The sequence below is a fragment of the Pseudorasbora parva genome, chromosome 6, assembly GCF_024679245.1.
Source record: "Pseudorasbora parva isolate DD20220531a chromosome 6, ASM2467924v1, whole genome shotgun sequence".
In the NCBI taxonomy this organism is placed as follows: Eukaryota; Metazoa; Chordata; class Actinopteri; order Cypriniformes; family Gobionidae; genus Pseudorasbora; species Pseudorasbora parva.
In genome coordinates this window covers 47,696,973-47,702,972 of record NC_090177.1, presented here as the reverse complement: position 1 = coordinate 47,702,972, position 6,000 = coordinate 47,696,973, and the positions used below count along the sequence as shown (strand labels likewise).

Sequence of the window (6,000 nt, the reverse complement as noted above, 5' to 3'; positions counted from 1 at the left end):
TTTATGTGTGTAAAAAGATTTTTTTTTTAACTCTATGCCAAATACAATGAACGATAACATTACACTAAACTCAAATAAATACATTGAAAACAGTACAAGTCAACATAATGTAAAAAGCCAAGTTTATATAGTAATTATGCAAAATGTATAAAATATTTAGTTACTAAAGTCATGTGGCAGTGTAGATTTGTCTGACATATCTTTTAAATGCTGCTTAACTTTAACGTTACTCGAGATTAACAGTTACATATTTAGATTAATTATTTGCATAAACAAATATTGATGCACTGTAAAGCATATATTTGACTACATGGGTGGTTGTTAAAGTATTTAAATTGTATTTCTGTTAATTCATTTGTGTAAAAAGATTTTTTTTAACTCTATACCAAATACAATGAACGATAACTATGTAATGAGAATACTTAAATAAATACATTGAAAACAGTACAAGTCAATATAATAAAAAAAAAGCCACGTTTATATAGTAATTATGCAAAATGTATAAAATATTTAGTTACTAAAGTCATGTGCCAGGCAGTGTATCATATGCACAGGACACATATCTTTAAAATGCTGCTTGCCTTAAGAGATTACGCTACCTGTTGTTCTGAGGTAAATTATTTTCATAGACAAATATTGATGAATTTTAGAGCATATATCCGCCTGCTTTGGTAAGCAAACATATACGTGACGATATATTCCAACTCTTTCAGGTTAAAATATATGCTAAACTTAACTTACCTTCTCGTTATACGAAGATATTAGTTTTGAGGTAACGTTAATGATGGGGGTTGGTGTCGGTGATAAAAGATGATAAAAGATGACGAGTCATTCGAATAAATGGCGCTCTTTTTATGACTGTAGTCACATGACTATATTTCGGCCAATGACTGTTTTGCCCCGTTCAGCCAATGAACGTTTTGCCCCGTTGAGCTCTGTTCGGATACTGTTAGGACTTAACCATTGACTGTTAGGATTGTGTTCGGAATTGTTCGGAATATGTTAGGACTTGTTTCGATTGCGTTCGGAATTGTTAGGAGTGCGTTCGGAATTGTTAGGAGTGCGTTAGGAATTGTTAGACCGGCCGATCGCTGGAAGGAACGGCCACGACTACCCCATTTATTGAGCAGCATGCTATTTTTTGGCTTGATGTGAAGGGTAGAGGTCACCAGGTACAAAGCATCCAGCTACAAAATTTAGATGTGTGCTGCATCTGAAGTTAGAGAAGACAATGAGCTCAAACAAAGCTCCTGAAAGAAAAAATGCTTGTAGCAAACAGACAAACCACCACGTAGTTCGCAGGGTTCGAACCTGCGCGGGGAAACCCCAATGGATTTCGAGTCCATCGCCTTAACCTCTCGGCCACGTCTACACCATTTAGTGAGCAGCATGCTATTTTTTGGCTGGATGTGTAGGCTAGAGTTCACCAGGTACAATGCAAACAGCTACAAAATCTAGATGTGTGCTGCACCTGAAGATAGAGTAGACAGCAGGGTTTTAACCTGCGCAGGTAAAACCCAATGGATTTCAAGTCAATCACCTTAACCTCTTGGCCACAACAATGTCATTCAGAAAGTAGGATGCTATTTTCTAGACTGGATGTGAAGGGTACAGTACACCAGGAAAAATTAACCCAGCTGGAAATTCTAGATGTGTGCTGAATCTGAAGTTAGAGATGAAAATGTGCTTAAACAAAGTTGCTTCACGACCTAACGCTCGAAGCAAACAAAGCATCACGTAGTCGGCAGGGTTCGAACCTGCGCGGGGAGACCCCAATGGATTTCAAGTCCATCGCCTTAACCTCTCGGCAACGACTAGCCCATTTAGCGAGCAGCATGCTATTTTTTTGGCTGGATGTGAAGGGTAGAGTACACCAGGTAGAATGCATCCAGCTACAAAATCTGGATGTGTGCTGCACCTGAAGTTAGAGAAGACATTGAACTCAAACAAAGCTTCTCAAAGACACAATGCTTGGAGGAAACAGACAAAGTATAACGTAGTCGGCAGGGTTCGAACCTGCGCGGTGATACCCCAATGGATTTCAAGTCCATCGCCTTAACCTCTCGGCCACAACTACCCCATTTAGCGAGCAGCATGCTATTTTTTGGCTTGATGTGAAGGGTAGAGGTCACCAGTTACAAAGCATCCAGCTACAAAATTTAGATGTGTGCTGCATCTGAAGTTAGAGAAGACAATGAGCTCAAACAAAGCTCCTGAAAGAAAAAATGCTTGTAGCAAACAGACAAACCACCACGTAGTCGGCAGGGTTCAAACTTGCGTGGGGAAACCCCAATGGATTTCGAGTCCATCGCCTTAACCTCTCGGCCACGACTACCCCATTTAGTGAGCAGCATTCTATTTTTTGGCTGGAAGTGTAGGCTAGAGTTCACCGGATACAATGCACCCAGCTATAAAATCTAGATGTGTGCTGCACCTGAAGATAGAGTAGACAGCAGGGTTTTAACCTGCGCAGGTAAAACCCAATGGATTTCAAGTCAATCACCTTAACCTCTTGGCCACAACAATGTCATTCAGAAAGTAGGATGCTATTTTCTAGACTGGATGTGAAGGGTACAGTACACCAGGAAAAATTAACCCAGCTGGAAATTCTAGATGTGTGCTGAATCTGAAGTTAGAGATGAAAATGTGCTTAAACAAAGTTGCTTCACGACCTAACGCTTGAAGCAAACAAAGCATCACGTAGTCGGCAGGGTTCGAACCTGCGCGGGGAGACCCCAATGGATTTTAAGTCCATCGCCTTAACCTCTCGGCAACGACTAGCCCATTTAGCGAGCAGCATGCTATTTTTTTGGCTGGATGTGAAGGGTAGAGTACACCAGGAAGAATGCATCCAGCTACAAAATCTGGATGTGTGCTGCACCTGAAGTTAGAGAAGACATTGAACTCAAACAAAGCTTCTCAAAGACACAATGCTTGGAGGAAACAGACAAAGTATAACGTAGTCGGCAGGGTTTGAACCTGCGCGGGGATACCCCAATGGATTTCAAGTCCATCGCCTTAACCTCTCGGCCACAACTACCCCATTTAGCGAGCAGCATGCTATTTTTTGGCTTGATGTGAAGGGTAGAGGTCACCAGGTACAAAGCATCCAGCTACAAAATTTAGATGTGTGCTGCATCTGAAGTTAGAGAAGACAATGAGCTCAAACAAAGCTCCTGAAAGAAAAAATGCTTGTAGCAAACAGTCAAACCACCACGTAGTCGGCAGGGTTCGAACCTGCGCGGGGAAACCCCAATGGATTTCGAGTCCATCGCCTTAACCTCTCGGCCACGACTACCCCATTTAGTGAGCAGCATGCTATTTTTTGGATGGATGTGTAGGCTAGAGTTCACCAGGTACAATGCACCCAGCTATAAAATCTAGATGTGTGCTGCACCTGAAGATAGAGTAGACAGCAGGGTTTTAACCTGCGCAGGTAAAACCCAATGGATTTCAAGTCAATCACCTTAACCTCTTGGCCACAACAATGTGATTCAGAAAGTAGGATGCTATTTTCTAGACTGGATGTGAAGGGTACAGTACACCAGGAAAAATTAACCCAGCTGGAAATTCTAGATGTGTGCTGAATCTGAAGTTAGAGATGAAAATGTGCTTAAACAAAGTTGCTTCACGACCTAACGCTTGAAGCAAACAAAGCATCACGTAGTCGGCAGGGTTCGAACCTGCACGGGGAAACCCCAATGGATTTCAAGTCCATCGCCTTAACCTCTCGGCAACGACTAGCCTGTTTAGCGAGCAGCCTGCTATTTTTTTGGCTGGATGTGAAGGGTAGAGTACACCAGGTAGAATGCATCCAGCTACAAAATCTGGATGTGTGCTGCACCTGAAGTTAGAGAAGACATTGAACTCAAACAAAGCTTCTCAAAGACACAATGCTTGGAGGAAACAGACAAAGTATAACGTAGTCGGCAGGGCTCGAACCTGCGCGGGGATACCCCAATGGATTTCAAGTCCATCGCCTTAACCTCTCGGCCACAACTACCCCATTTAGCGAGCAGCATGCTATTTTTTGGCTTGATGTGAAGGGTAGAGGTCACCAGGTACAAAGCATCCAGCTACAAAATTTAGATGTGTGCTGCATCTGAAGTTAGAGAAGACAATGAGCTCAAACAAAGCTCCTGAAAGAAAAAATGCTTGTAGCAAACAGACAAACCACCACGTAGTCGGCAGGGTTCGAACCTGCGCGGGGAAACCCCAATGGATTTCGAGTCCATCGCCTTAACCTCTCGGCCACGACTACCCCATTTAGTGACCAGCATGCTATTTTTTGGATGGATGTGTAGGCTAGAGTTAACCAGGTAAATTTCACCCAGCTATAAAATCTAGATGTGTGCTGCACCTGAAGATAGAGTAGACAGCAGGGTTTTAACCTGCGCAGGTAAAACCCAATGGATTTCAAGTCAATCACCTTAACCTCTTGGCCACAACAGTGTCATTCAGAAAGTAGGATGCTATTTTCTAGACTGGATGTGAAGGGTACAGTACACCAGGAAAAATTAACCCAGCTGGAAATTCTAGATGTGTGCTGAATCTGAAGTTAGAGATGAAAATGTGCTTAAACAAAGTTGCATCACTACCTAACGCTTGAAGCAAACAAAGCATCACGTAGTCGGCAGGGTTCGAACCTGCGCGGGGAGACCCCAATGGATTTCAAGTCCATCGCCTTAACCTCTCGGCCACGACTATCCCATTTAGCGAGCAGCATGCTTTTTTTTTTGGCTGGTTGTGAAGGGTAGAGTACACCAGGTACAATGCAAACAGCTACAAAATCTATATGTGTGCTGCACCTGAAGATAGAGTAGACAGCAGGGTTTTAACCTGCGCAGGTAAAACCCAATGGATTTCAAGTCAATCACCTTAACCTCTTGGCCACAACAATGTGATTCAGAAAGTAGGATGCTATTTTCTAGACTGGATGTGAAGGGTACAGTACACCAGGAAAAATTAACCCAGCTGGAAATTCTAGATGTGTGCTGAATCTGAAGTTAGAGATGAAAATGTGCTCAAACAAAGTTGCTTCACGACCTAATGCTTGAAGCAAACAAAGCATCACGTAGTCGGCAGGGCACGAACCTGCGCGGGGAGACCCCAAAGGATTTCTAATCCATCGCCTTAACCTCTCGGCCACGACTACCCCGTTTAGTGAGCAGCATGCTATTTTTTGGCTGAATGTGTAGGGTAGAGTACACCAGGTAGAATGCATCCAGCTACAAAATCTGGATGTGTGCTGCACCTGAAGTTAGTGAAGACATTGAACTCAAACAAAGCTTCTCAAAGACACAATGCTTGGAGGAAACAGACAAAGTATCACGTAGTCGGCAAGGTTCGAACCTGCGCGGGGAGACCCCAATGGATTTCAAGTCCATCGCCTTAACCTCTCGGCCACGACTACCACATTTGGTAAGCAGCATGCTATTTTTTGGCTGGATGTGTAGGGTAGAGTACACCAGGTACAAAGCATCCAGCTACAAAATTTAGATGTGTTCTGCATATGAAGTTAGAGAAGACAATGAGCTCAAACAAAGCACCTGAAAAAAAAAATGCTTGTAGCAAACAGACGAACCACCACGTAGTCGGCAGGGTTCGAACATGCGCGGGGAGACCCCAATGGATTTCAAGTCCATCGCCTTAACCTCTTGGCCACGACTACCCTGTTTAGTGAGCAACATGCTATTTTTTGGCTGAATGTGTAGGGTAGAGTACACCAGGTAGAATGCATCCAGCTACAAAATCTGGATGTGTGCTGCACCTGAAGTTAGAGAAGACATTGAACTCAAACAAAGCTTCTCAAAGACACAAGGCTTGGAGGAAACAGACAAAGTATCACGTAGTCGGCAGGGTTCGAACCTGCACGGGGAGACCCCAATGGATTTCAAGTCCATCGCCTTAACCTCTCGGCCACGACTAACCCGTTTAGTGAGCAGCATGCTATTTTTTGGCTGGATGTGTAGGGTAGAGTACACCAGGTAGAATGCATCC

General features: G+C 43.4%; 10 non-coding genes across 10 annotated transcripts; all 10 read right to left on the bottom strand.

Moving 5' to 3' along the window:
* Positions 1–1,290: 1,290 nt before the first annotated feature.
* trnas-cga (transfer RNA serine (anticodon CGA)) lies at positions 1,291–1,372 on the bottom strand. Its single transcript has one exon. It is a non-coding gene; the product is annotated as a tRNA-Ser (tRNA).
* Positions 1,373–2,253: 881 nt separating this feature from the next.
* trnas-cga (transfer RNA serine (anticodon CGA)) lies at positions 2,254–2,335 on the bottom strand. The gene has a single exon. It is a non-coding gene; the product is annotated as a tRNA-Ser (tRNA).
* Positions 2,336–2,699: 364 nt separating this feature from the next.
* Positions 2,700–2,781, bottom strand: trnal-uaa (transfer RNA leucine (anticodon UAA)). Its single transcript has one exon. It is a non-coding gene; the product is annotated as a tRNA-Leu (tRNA).
* Positions 2,782–2,958: 177 nt separating this feature from the next.
* trnas-uga (transfer RNA serine (anticodon UGA)) lies at positions 2,959–3,040 on the bottom strand. The gene has a single exon. It is a non-coding gene; the product is annotated as a tRNA-Ser (tRNA).
* A 176-nt stretch (positions 3,041–3,216) lies between these two features.
* trnas-cga (transfer RNA serine (anticodon CGA)) lies at positions 3,217–3,298 on the bottom strand. Its single transcript has one exon. It is a non-coding gene; the product is annotated as a tRNA-Ser (tRNA).
* A 623-nt stretch (positions 3,299–3,921) lies between these two features.
* Positions 3,922–4,003, bottom strand: trnas-uga (transfer RNA serine (anticodon UGA)). Its single transcript has one exon. It is a non-coding gene; the product is annotated as a tRNA-Ser (tRNA).
* Positions 4,004–4,179: 176 nt separating this feature from the next.
* Positions 4,180–4,261, bottom strand: trnas-cga (transfer RNA serine (anticodon CGA)). Its single transcript has one exon. It is a non-coding gene; the product is annotated as a tRNA-Ser (tRNA).
* Positions 4,262–4,625: 364 nt separating this feature from the next.
* trnas-uga (transfer RNA serine (anticodon UGA)) lies at positions 4,626–4,707 on the bottom strand. Its single transcript has one exon. It is a non-coding gene; the product is annotated as a tRNA-Ser (tRNA).
* A 366-nt stretch (positions 4,708–5,073) lies between these two features.
* On the bottom strand, positions 5,074–5,155 carry trnas-aga (transfer RNA serine (anticodon AGA)). Its single transcript has one exon. It is a non-coding gene; the product is annotated as a tRNA-Ser (tRNA).
* Positions 5,156–5,331: 176 nt separating this feature from the next.
* On the bottom strand, positions 5,332–5,413 carry trnas-uga (transfer RNA serine (anticodon UGA)). Its single transcript has one exon. It is a non-coding gene; the product is annotated as a tRNA-Ser (tRNA).
* Between the last annotated feature and the right edge of the window lie 587 nt (positions 5,414–6,000).